This window comes from Salvelinus fontinalis, chromosome 1 (assembly GCF_029448725.1).
Source record: "Salvelinus fontinalis isolate EN_2023a chromosome 1, ASM2944872v1, whole genome shotgun sequence".
Taxonomy (NCBI): Eukaryota; Metazoa; Chordata; class Actinopteri; order Salmoniformes; family Salmonidae; genus Salvelinus; species Salvelinus fontinalis.
In genome coordinates, this window is record NC_074665.1 from 45,652,284 (window position 1) to 45,666,308 (window position 14,025).

Genomic DNA, 14,025 nt, shown 5'->3' on the forward strand with positions numbered 1-14,025 from the left:
TAACCGTTTCATATTTTTATTTTTCCCTCACTCTACTTTTTTCATTCAACTTTTTCACCCTTGGCGCTTTATATAGACATGGTTCTACAGGACCTCCACCGGCCGAAGTAAAGTAGTAACATTAACATTATGCCTTCTAATTGCAGTCGCTGTACTCATAATATACAGGAGAACTATCGCCTAATGGCGAGGATAGCCGCGCTGCAAGCCCAGCTTCAGACACAATCGTTAGGCAAGGGTAATGTAAGTGTAGGAAAGGATGAAACAGCGTCTGTGCCACCAGTAAGTAGTATAAATCCCCTCGCACAGTCCCCGCAGCCGGACAACTTTCTCATGGCTTCTGGAAGGAAATGCTGTCGCTCATTAAGCCGACAGAAACTTTCAACCGGTTCTCCCCTTTAAGCAACGAGTCTGAAGCCAAGTCTTCTCTGGTCTCTCCTCCACTCGTTACGGGGTCTGAGCCGCCGAAGCCTCCCACCATTAGCTCTGACAAATTGAAAACCCTAGTCATTGGCGACTCCATTACCCGCAGTATTAGATTTAAAAATAATCATCCAGCAATCATACACTGTTTACCAGGGGGCAGGGCTACCGACGTTAAGGCTAATCTGAAGATGCTGCTGGCTAAGGCTAAAACTGGCGAGTGTAGAGAGTATAGGGATATTGTTATCCACGTCGGCACCAACGATGTTAGGATGAAACAGTCAGAGGTCACCAAGCGCAACATAGCTTCAGCGTGTAAATCAGCTACAAAGATGTGTCGGCATCGAGTAATTGTCTCTGGTCCCCTCCCAGTTAGGGGGAGTGATGAGCTATACAGCAGTCTCACAACTCAATCGCTGGTTGAAAACTGTTTTCTGTCCATCCCAAAGATAGAATTTGTAGATAATTGGCCCGCATTCTGAGACTCACCCACAAACAGGACCCAGCCTGGCCTGCTGATGAGTGACGTACTCCATCCTAGCTGGAGGGGTGCTCTCATCTTATCTATGAACATAAACAGGGCTCTAACTCATCTAGCTCCATAATGAGATAGGGTGCAAGCCAGGCAGCAGGCTGTTCTGCCAGTTGAGTGGAGTCCGCTCAGCTATCCCCCATTGAGACAGTGTCTGTGCCTCGATCTAGGTTGGGCAAAACTAAACATGGAGGTGTTCGCTTTAGCAATCTCACCGGAATAAAGACCTCCTCCATTCCTGTCATTATTGAAAGAGATTGTGATATCTCACATCTCAAAATAGGGCTACTTAATGTCAGATCCCTCAATTCCAAGGCAGTTATAGTCAATGAACTAATCACTGATCATAATCTTGATGTGATTGGCCTGACTGAGACATGGCTTAAGCCTGATGAATTTACTGCGTTACATTTTTTATTTTTTTATTTAACCTTTATTTAACTAGGCAAGTCAGTTAAGAACAAATTCTTATTTACAATGACGGCCTACACCGGCCAAGCCCTAACCCAGACGACCCTGGGCCAATTGTGCGCCGCTGTATGAGACTCCCAATCACGGACAGTTGTGATACAGCCTGGAATCGAACCACGGTATGTAGTGACGCCTCAAGCACTGAGATGCAGTGCATTAGATCGCTGCGCCACTCAGGAGCCCAAATGAGGCCTCTCCTCCTGGTTACACTGGCCACCCCTCAGAGCCTGGTTCCTCTCTAGGTTTCTTCCTAGGTTCCTGCCTTTCTAGGGAGTTTTTCCTAGCCACCATGCTTCTACATCCGCATTTCTTGCTGTTTGGGGTTTTAGGCTGGGTTTCTGTATAGCACTTTGCGACATTGGGCTGGTGTAAAAAGGGCTTCATAAATTAATACATTTGATTGACTGATGATTGATTGAATCACAGTACAGTTAGATGATATGATTGACAGTTGACAGTTCAGTTGGCATTAGTCTGTCACCCTTATCTTGATTAGCTTTCGTAAGGATTGGCCAGCACGTGGGTAAATTAGTATCTATGTTTTTCTGAAGGGAGAGAGAAATTACTCTTATTATTACATCATTAAGTTTTGAACTGCTTTAATATTAATAAATTGCAATATGAATATATGTACAATGATTAAATATATCAATAGCAGTATGACAAATGCATACACATGAATGTCAAAAGTGGGATTCAATAACATGTGGTGTGGTAGGCTAGAGCAGACTAAACATATACTGTAACATATACACTATACAGTGCATTCAGAAACTATTCAGACCCCTTGACTTTTTCCACATTTTGTTACGTTACAGCCTTATTCTAAAACAGATTAAATCGTTTTTCCCCCTCATCAATCTACACACCATACCCCATAATGACAAAGCAAAAAAAAAAGTTTTTAGATGTAAAATAAATTAAAAAACTGAAATATCACATTTACATACATGTAAGTATTCAGACTCTTTACTCAGTACTTTGTTGAAGCACCTTTGGCAGCGATTACAGCCTAGAGTCTTCTTGGGTATGACGCTACAAGCTTGGCACACCTGTATTTGTGGAGTTTCTCCCATTCTTCTCTACAGATCCTCTCAAGCTCTGTCAGCTATTTTAAGGTCTCTCCAGAGATGTTCGATCGGGTTAAAGTTCAGGCTCTGACTGGGCCACTCAACAACATTCAGAGACTTGTCCCGAAGCCACTCCTGCGTTGTGTTGGCTGTGTGCTTAGGGTCGTTGTCCCGTTGGAAGGTGAACCTTCTCCCCAGTCTGAGGTCCTGAGCGCTCTGGAGCAGGTTTTCATCAAGGATCTCTCTGTACTTTGCTCCGTACATCTTTCCCTCGATCCTGACTAGTGTCGCAGTCCCTGCCGCTGAGAAACCACCATGCTTCACTGTATGGATGGTGCCAGGTTTCCTCCAGACGTGATGCTTGGCATTCAGGCCAAAGAGTTCCATCTTGGTTTCATCAAACCACTCCAAGTGGGCTGTCATGTGCCTTTTACTGAGGATTGGCTTCCGTCTGGCCACTCTACCATAAAGGCCTGATTAGTGGAGCGCTACAGAGATGGTTGACCTTCTGGAAGTTTCTCCCATCTCCAAAGAGGAACTCTGGAGCTCTGTCAGAGTGATCATCGGGTTCTTGGTCACCTCCCTGACCAAGGCCCTTCTCCCCCGATTGCTCAGTTTGGCCGGGTGGCCAGCTCTAGCCTTTTCACGTGCGAGTTCCAAATATCTCTAACCGTCGCCCCTGCATGAGTTTTTTCATGCGCGTGATGTCAGAATCCTCTCACTGTTCCAAAATGTGATTGTTACTTAACACGACAGTTACCCACACTGCCCGCAAACCAAGGCGCGCTGCCTGCATATTATCAATAGGCTATGTTTCAACTTGTCAATTTCTAATTATTTTATAACAAGTTTTATTTTCTAACAACAGTTTGAATTGAGGTGTGTTCCACCTCCTCGTTAATTCGCACAAGACGTAGCCCATTTCACTCCTGTGGACAATTTATGTTTAAGGCTTTACTGAGCGGACAAACTTCTCTCTTCAATGTGAGCCCAAGCACTTCCCAAGTGTTTCCCCAGATCAAGGATGAAGACATTGCACATCTCTAGTCAGAACAGGCTTTGCACAAATGCTTCCCACAGCACATTTTCTGGCTTGCGCCCGCATTGCCTTCGTGGTTATTTGTCTTACAAATTGGACTTTGGACATGTGTGCGTTCCTATCAAAGTAAGTGGCTTATTTTCTGTATATCATGTTGTCGTTTCTGCTGTAGCACATCATATGTATGTATGGATCTGTATTTACTGTTTTAATAACATGTTTTCAAGTACTGGTGACAAATCATGCATTCCGGTTCTTGCATAGATTGTAATGAACACACGATTTGTGTAAAATACTTAAATATTGTACTGATTATGATGAGTTAATGTTAAGCTATTTGCCGGCTATGTGTGGCGACATGTTTGTTGACATCATACAAAGCATTCTGTTTGTCACGTTAGTGTCTGTCAGACCAAAGATGTTATAACGCTCGACTGACATATGATGCTTCAAGACAACTGTGAACTCGGAAAAATACTAGGTAAAATCATGACTTCAATGATCTTCAGGTCCGAAAGTCTGAGCTCTAGACCGAGGCCTGATTTCCCAAGTTGGAATTCTGAATTGGATGACCGTCTAATTTTTTCCCCAGAGATCCCAGTTGTCTTGAACACGGCATCAGAATGTAACTTTGGTACCTAAGGGTTGCCAGCTCAGACCCCCCTTTCCAGGGGGTTTATTTTTATTTAGCGTATAACCTTTTCTTGCGTTTGACCCCATTTATTGATAAATCCACCATCATAGTAGTATTTCCTGCATCATATCCCCCCACAATACCTTCCCCCATTTCTACCCACAGACTTGAAAACCCCCCACAAATTAAATGAACCCCCCCACAAAACCCCCTAAAATGGTTTCATCCCTGTTAAGCTTTTTTGCAACGGTAAGGCTAGGCAGTAGGCTTGTATTTGATGTGATGATCTGTGAGGTGAAAACATTATATTTGCTTTGTGATTGTCAAAAACGGTAAACGACTTGTCAAGTCATGTGCTCTGGTTTTTGTATACACTGTAACAAGTACATCAACGATTTGTAATATGCTGAAAAGTGGCTAAACTATGAGCGCAGTCATCTTTGACTGTTTATTTGTGTTTGTATAGTGAATTGCATTCTGGGATTAGGGAGTTTTTGCTTGTCAAACGTAAACAAACATGGCTGCCTTCATAAAGAATTTTAGCTGCTGTTAGCTTAGCTGACACTCATTTATTTTCTAAACAGCATTACATTAGTCTCTTGTGCTCACCAGATGTGGTACATTGTAAACTAGTCAAGCTGTTACATTGCTAACTTATGTGTCACGCCCTGACCTGATAGCTTTTTATGTCTCTATTTTGGGTTTGGTCAGGGTGTGATTTGGGTGAGCATTCTATGTTCTATTTTCTATGTTTTTGTATTTCTTTGTTTTGGCCGGGTATGGTTCTCAATCAGGGACAGCTGTCTATCGTTGTCTCTGATTGGGAACCATACTTAGGTAGCCCTTTTCCCTCCTTTCTGTGTGGGAAGTTAACTTTGTTTGTGGCACATAGCCCTTAAGCTTCACGGTTGTTTTGTATTGCTTATTGTTTTTGTTGGCGTCACCTAAATAAAAGGAATATGTACGCTTACCACGCTGCACTTTGGTCCACTTCCTTTGACGGCCGTGACATTATGTTTTGTTTTTTTGTCAGCGCAACCTATTTTTTAGACTAGTTTATGGAATGAGTTTGGCTGTGGATGTGTTCCGTGTGATGCTTGGATGATGAAGTTCGCATTTATCTTTTACAATAAAAGGTCAAATTGAGGAATAAAGTTTAAGACCTTTATTTTCCATCAGTACCAAAAAATATTTTGATGCTGTTCAGAAAACAATGGTGTTTAGACCTGTTTGTTGTGTCATACGTTCTGTTGATACTGTTCCAATCACGTATTTGAGATCATACGCTGCAGGGACCACTCAACAATGATCACAAATATGTGATTGTATGAGTCAAAGGGCTAGGAAGAGTCTTGGTGGTTCCAAGCTTTTTCCATTTAACTATGATGTATGCTACTGTGTTCTTGGGGACCTTCAATATTTCTAAAAACCTGTTTTTGCTTTGTCTTTATGGGGTATTGTGTGCAGATTGATGAGTAAAATTTTTTATTGAATCCATTTTAGAATAAGGCTGTAATGTAACAAATGTGGGAAAAGCCCTGCTAGAGCTGCCCCGGTCAACTGTAAGTGCTGTTATTGTGAAGTGGAAACGTCTAGGAGCAACAGCGGCTCAGAAGCGAAGTGGTAGGCCAAACAAGCTCACAGAACGCGACCGTCGAGTCCTGAAGTGCGCAGCACGTAAACATTGTCTATCTTCAGTTGCAACACTCACTACCGAGTTCCAAACTGCCTCTGAAAGCAACGTCAGCACAATAACTGTTTGTCGGCAGCTTCATTAAATTAGTTTCCATGGCCGAGCAGCTGCACACAAGTCTAATATCACCATGTGTAATGCCAAGCGTCAGCTGGAGTGGTGTAAAGCTCACCACCATTGGACTCTGGAGCAGTGGAGAAACGTTCTCTGGAGTGATGAATCACGCTTTTCCATCTGGCAGTCCGACGGACGAATCTGGGTTTGGCGGATGCCAGGTGCATAGTGCATTGGGGCAGGTAGCGTTTCATGGTTCGGGATAGGCCCCTTAGTTCCAGTGAAGGGAAATCTTAACAGTACAGCATACAATGACATTATAGACGAGTCTGTGCTTCCAACTTTGTGGCAACAGTTTGGGTAAGGCCCCTTTCCAGTTTCAGCATGATAATGCCCCTGTGCACAAAGCGAGGTCCATACAGATATGGTTTGTCTAGGTCGGTGTGGAAGAACTTGACTGGCCTGCACAGAGCCCTGACCTCAACCCCCTCAAACACCTTTGGGATGAATTGGAACGCCGACTGTGGCTGAATGGAAGCATGTCCCTGCAGCAATGTTCCTACATCTAGTGGAAAGCCTTCCCAGGCGTCCACATACTTTTGGTCATGCACTGTAGTATGTGGGGCAACCATTGAACACAATATCAAGCTCATAAAACTAGAAGGCAAACAAACCAGCAGTATTAACTAAAAAACAGGCCTTCATTTGCATAAAAAAACAAGTGCACGAAAGGTGCAAACAATGCAATTGTGTCAATGTACAACTACATGTAAAATCAAGAATACGGATCAATTATTCAAAATGGCTGTTTGATTAGGATTATCATTGACCATTAGCAGCCAAAATGTTACACAAAACAAACGTTCTTGTTGACTGAATTATTTTTCGGTTTCCTTCTTCAATGTAATAGCAATTTGTATTTACATTGTTATTGACACAAACTTTGTGTCTATACAGTAGAGTTTCACCTGGGTGTTTGATGTGCTCTTTCCTGTCTTAGTTTGTGAAGGACCTAAATACAGGGGAGGCGCCCGCAAACGTGCCTGTTTTTATTCTTGACTATAGAGTTTGCTAGAGGGCACACCTGATACCAATGCCTTTGCTCCACCTCCATGCCCAGACTGGGGGAATTCTGAACAGTATGGCAGCAAAATGTTTGAAGTTCACATTTAGCCTTTAATCTCATATTTGTCTTCTGATATGGGGCCCATGTTCCTCACATGGTACATGGCTGTGTGGTTGAGTGGGTAAATTTCTAAATACATTTTCCATCTTACTGCCCCAAAAGTTGGGAGTTAAATTATGGCTGTGGTGGTCATGAAATGTTGTCAGGTGGTGATTGTCAAGCAAATAACTGCCAGTCTCACGGCTGAGTTAACATAAACACATTTAGCGTCTCCTGTCTTCCACGCATAGCCTACAAGCCACTGATGCAGACCTTTGGAACATCATTTTAAAAAGTCTAATAGATCCATGTAAAATAGCCTACACCATCACAATAAATCCATTATTTATTTTAGACAGGTCTAAAAAAAACAATATATGAAGAAAATGTAGTCTATTTCAGAAGAACAGAATAGCTGAGTTGTCCTTGGCTGTGGGCTACACTAGTTAATTTAGCAAACAAGATTTGCTTCGAATTCCGTGGCATTATTTTATATTATTGACAAGCACTTGAAAATGCCTCGAATTTCCGGGCTGCATCCCCTTTGTGAGGCCAAATAATCCCTCTAAAAAAATCCATTCCTTTTGCGGCCAGTAGCCGTAATGCCCTTGGGCTGAATTTGATCATTATAATTCCCTTCTCCCCACTCCTTGCCTCTCACTTCCATGGTTCTCAGTCACGTGATTGGGTGTTTCTCACAGGCTACAAGTGAAGACAGACACATCGGGGGACGCAACTGCACATGTCCTTATCTAATTACGAGGTGCATACTGAAGATATTGGAAGAACTGTCTAGTGGTGTAAAAAGTACCCAGTTGCCATACTTGAGTAAAAGTAAAGATACCTTAATAGAAAATGACTCAAGTAAAAGTGAAAGTCACCCAGTAAAATACTGCTTGAGTAAAAGTATTTCGTTTGAAATATACTTAAGTATCAAAAGTAAATGTAACTGCAAAAATATACTTAAGTATCAAAAGTATAAGTATGAATCATTTCAAATAGCTTATATTAAATAAACCAGATGGTACAATGTTCTTGTTTTTTAAATTATGGATAGCCAGGGGCACAGTACAACATGCAGATAAAATTTACAAACAAAGCATTTGTGTTTTTGTGAGTCAGCCAGATCAGAGGCAGTAGGGATGACCAGGGATGTTCTCTTGATAAGTGCATGAATTGGGCCATGTTCCTGTTCGCTAAGCATTCAAAATGTAACGATTACTTTTGGGTGTCAGGGAAAATGTATGGAGTAAAATGTACATTCTTTTCTTTAGGAATGTAGTAAAGTAAAAGTTGTCAAAAGTGTAAATAATAAAGTACAAAAACCCTAAAAAACAACTAAGTATTTTTACTTAAGTACTTTACACCATTCGACTGTCCACGTTTACTTTTCGTCAGCCAACAAGATGAGTAGGCCTAATGAACAGCAAAAGCACAAGCCTATGTCAATTTACTATCCCCCATAGTGCAAAAGTTTACCTATTCTGTGCGAGAATTAGTCCGGGACAAATTAATACAACCACTGGCATCAATAAACCTTTTTTAAGCAATGAGCCTGACACAACAGATGAGAATGTTTAGCTTAAAATATTGATAAACTATTACTGTAGGCTATTTCTTCCCATTATAAGCGCAGCAATGCGCCCACTGCAGTAGGCTAGAAGCGCAAATGTTCCATTAGCAGTAAAACCCCTTTATCAAAAGTGACCACAAATGTGATTATGCACGTAATGCTTTTATTATAAAGGTGCATTTTTATGGTGAAAATTATCTTCCCCAAACTTGAACTTAAAGCTCTTTGCCAGTTAGGCTCTACACCCCTTGTAAAGTGGATGGATGTGCTTCATTTTAAGAAGTTATCTGGCCACTTTACTTGTGATACAAACCTTATCAAAACATATAGGCCTATGGGCTAGGTTATATGAGGTGTGTAATTATGATTTGAAAAAGTCCCCCCAAAAAGCATGCGCTGTTTGCCTTAAACTGGGCATCATTCATAAGTGGTAATATATCATTCAGGCTAGTATTGTCAACTATCACAATATTCATGATTTAATCTTGTCTTTACATATAGTAAATAATATATTTGTGAAATTTATTTTGATTTAGAATGGACCATTATCATGCACCTATCTCAGAACGGGCAGCGTAAAAAAACATGTAATCTATGCACTTAAATTGTGAATGGAGGACGCCTTTCCCGTGGTTAATTTTCATGCCAGCCAGGTAGGCTATAATTAATGCACTTAATATTAGGAAGGTTGATAAATAAATATAGTAGGCATAGTCTATAGAAAGCTGATGGGATCCTCATTTTTTTTAATAGAGGCTGTCTAGACGTGACTATCATTAATGTGATGACTGTTATTTTATCAAATCAATTAACTATGTTTAATTATCACATGATTAAATGATTCATGTAACAATTAACTCATTAGTAACTTGGGGCACCACGGGAAAACCTATTTAACAAGTTACTATCTCCCAAATTAAACTCTTATAAGATATATTCATATCTATAGATAACAGTCACTTAATAATGTGTTATTACCTCATCAGCTAAATGTTGTGGACTTCGTGAATCTGCACAAACACTAGCCTAAGTGATTATTCAGAGATACACAAATTGGCTTAATTATTTATTTACTAACTAACTAAATAATCACACAGAAATACATAAACACACACACTGTATAGTTTATTGATTACTAACATAAGGCAATGAGAAGTCCCTAGTGGACAACAAAAACATGACCGTTTGATTACACAATGAATGCGGGGGGGGGGGGGGGGGGGGGGGGGGGGGGTTGGGGGGGAATGAAAGAGCGGGAGAGACAAAGAGAGTGGACTTATCGTACATACATTTGGAAAATACGCTCGTCGTGAATATGGATATTTAGCACCCTAACCACCGCTCATTCGGATTTAGAAATGCAACATATATTTACGCTTAGATGTCTTTCTCTGTCGTCTCTCTGTTGAAACCACTCGTCTGTCTATGGCGATTAGTTTGAGGGATGTAAGACTCTGGTTTGTCCACCAGAGGTCCCAATGTCCTTTGGTCGAGTTTCCTAGATTATTTTACATATACAGCTGCAGACTGTGAATGTGTAGTCTCGTCTTCAACTTCTTCACTCGTCGAGAGTTTCAGAGGGTCTTACCATTTTCTGGTCTTGTAGTTTTAAACCATTTGTCACGTATTCAGCTTGCGTTGCACGTAGACTGGTCTCAATGGTTGATTATTCAGGGTACAGCTAGGACCACTTTACACACCGGCAGCAACCCGGCATGTTTTGGTCTAATGTTAATTCTTCAGCGATTCCTTTTAAACACTCGCCTTGGAGGGCGGTTCCGTCACATTGACACAATGTCTGTGCCCACTTGGGCGTGGTTACTGACTGAGCAAAAGTCTATATGAAAAACAATTATCTCATTTAGAAGGCTAAAATCACATTGTTATATTTTCAAAAGTATTCTTATACCTAATCATTTATTTAATACAACAATTACATGCAAACCTGATAACTAAAATGTGTACACCTTCAGAGATAGTTATTTAGTTATTGATATCACAAAATAATAAACGTTTGACAGGATTGTTCTTTAAATACCCCTGACCATTCCAAATGTTTGGATTTCAAAACTAATGTTCCAAAGTCCAATATTTTGATGTTAGAGTTTTTAGCAAGAGTCTCTCTCTACACGCAATGGATGTTTTACTTCTCCATACTGCAGGGCCAAAGGGAGAGTTTCTGCAAGGTATTTACGATCCGGTTGTTAAGTCATAAAATCGGACCAACTCCCCCCTCTCCTGTGGGAGAGAGGGGGTTTGGGCTAATCTGGCACCCATGATCCTCACCCAGGAGAGAGAGTCATGACAAGGCCATCACTCTGTTTTCTCACTCAATTGCATAGCCTATAGAAATGTTGTGCAACATGAGCTCAAGTGTTTGATTCGATTTTCAAATACATTTGCATTGATGTCAGAGTGATTAGAGGGACAATAGAGTGCAGAGTACCAGGCAGTTAGCAAGTTTGGTAGGCTACTAATGACCATCATCAGCATCAGAGCTTGGAGAAGCCTAATTACCGTGACTAGTCGGTCACATGGAATTTGACTGCCATCATGACTCGTGACCGGCGGTGTGGTAATATGGTCACCGTAACAGCACTAGGTTTAATTCCTGCTTCTTTATTTCCCACTTTCACACCTCCTGCTTCTAATCTGTCTGAAAAAAATAAAGATTCGATTTGAGATGATTTTACATGGATTTAAAAAAATGTAACCTTAAAGAGGAATGGAAACACTAGGTTTTAGAACGGCAGCTAACTGTAACTGTAAATCGCTATATTGGCATTGTTGCGTCACTGGCAGGAGAGAACATTTTTGAACTCCCAAAAACTGCTGAATTTACCGAGTAGCTCCGAGTCTGAGAATGAGTTTATTACAGAGAATTAAATCATGTTATTTAGGGAGCCAATAAACCTACTGAAGCCGTTCATGTTTGAGCCGATCAATTCCCCAGATCAAAGAGTTTGTTCCCGTAGCAGTAACAACACAGACATGCCGCCTGAAACACATCAGCTCGAGGGTCGGCGTAGCCAAACACAAATTGGTGTGGGAATAATGCCAGATAATGGCTCGAGTATGAGTGTGTGTTTTAGAGAGATGATGGTGATGCAGCACAAAATCCCGGCAGATGGTGGCTGTATTACATCCGGTCAGAGGTTCCTGTCAATCTGTCTGGATGGCGATGAATTTATTGGACGTGTCACTAATCCTTATGAAGAACTTCCTGGCAGAAGAGCTTACACGACCAGTCAGCAGCCGATATGCCAGTTAAAATATTTGTGACATTTTGCTTGATTATACATTTTTGAAGGTTAATATCAGTAGTGGGTAGGAGCTCAATATACATAATCAGTATCCTTTAATGATGTTTATCACCAGCACTGTTTGGCGCGATGGTAACACATTTACCTTTTGATTAGACGACCGGAGTACGAATCGCAGACAGCGTCATGATTCATGAAATCTCATTCTAAACCAATAATGGGGCGTGCTCATTATAAATACATAGTGATTTCTTTTCTGTATCAGACTAACTTTTCTTATGATTTTGTTTGCAGAGCATATACTGTAGGCTGGCAGTTTATCGTCAGCTTGCCCTATGGGCACAAGGGGGAATTGGATAAGGTGTGCGGCCATCTCATCCCTGCGTTTGTCATTTCTTCCATAAGGCACGCATACCCAGAAGCATAGGCTTTTTCATAGGGTTTGAGTTTGAATACAACCAGTTCCTTTAGTAAATCTAGCCTGCTGTCATTTTTTTCAAGACATAGATCTAATGCCTGCACCTTATGTAAAAATAGTATTAGTTAGCTTGTCCACTATAACAACAGGTTCAAGTGTAACCAGATAAACTTCCTTTGAAGATAAAACTACTTTCAACGTGCACTAATCCCGTGTCCCTGTCGCTAGAGTAGTGACTTCAACTAGCTTTGGCTTCCATCTATTGGAAAGGAATGGTAACTACACTGGACAGCTAGTTGGCAGAGTCAAAGTAGACTTTTAATAATATATGCCATTTAGCAAACTCCTTTATCCGTTCAGTCGCTTTCGCTTGACTCCGAAGTCAGCGATGTTGATGATGGTTGGTCGGTAACCCCTACACTATAACCCTCAAAATGTAAAACGTAGGTGCAAGCAGAGGGCTTCAACGTAGGCCTATGACTCTTTTCCATTCGGAAACTCCCAGTTGCCACATCGAAAGTGCCCTTCATCGCAACGTCTGCCTCCGCGAAATGCTGTCTGCACCATCCTGTAGCTCGAGCTGGCACGTCCTTCCTCTTCAGGACATGGAGCCACAAGTTGTGGGTCCTTGGGCTGCCGATGGTAGCTTACCAAGGGATTTTTTGGAGACAATTCATACAGCCTGGCGCTATACAGTTCATGTTTGAATTACTACTTGTTGTTGCCATCTTCGTTGTCCTTACCTAACCTCACTTACTTCGATTCACTCTCCACGCGAAAACTCAATACCTCAGACAATTTGATGATTCCTGCCAGTGACGCAGTGGCGTCAGTCGTTACTATGGCAAAATAAATTGGCACTGGCCATCGCTCAAATTATTATTTTACATATTTAACCTATATTTAACAAGGCATGTCAGTTAAGAACAAATTATTTTACAATGAGTGCGTAACCCAGCCAAACCCTAACGACACTGGGCCAATTGTGCGCTGCCCTATGGGACTCCCAATCACAGCCAGTTGTGATACAGCCAGGAATCAAACCAGGGTCTGTAGTGACACCTCTAGCACTGAGATGCAGTGCCTTAAACCGCTGCACCACTCGGGAGTCCAAATTAAACCTCGTCGATGATCAAAATACTAAATATAGAGATGTTTTTATGTTAAATGCACATGTTTAGTATTAGGATTGAATAGATCTCTTTGCTTAGATTTACTTCCCAAAGTGTTTCCATTCCCTTTTAAATCCATGTTTTATTGAATCCATGTTAAGTCTACTTATCTCAAGTCTGAATCGGGCCCAATGCGCTGAAGGTAACAAGGATATTTCAGCATAGTAAATTCATTCTGAAGATTGGCTAGGTGGACTAAAGCAGTGTTTTGACAAGCAGGAGACTCAGGTTCGCATCCACCTTCACACATCCCAGCCAACTTTTATACATGTTACCCCTGTTTTAACTTACATATACAGTAGCCCTAAACATTTCGATTGTAACATAATTTATGATCTCACAATGGGCCTGGCAACTGTAGCCTATAATAAATGCCATTGTCTACCATAGGAAAAGTATAAAAATCTTAATCAAAATATTGTCTGAAAATCATCATAAATCAATATTTACGCTATAACAATTGGCATTTCAAAACCATTTGATTGTATGAAACACAGTCTGCCAAAACATCAAATCAA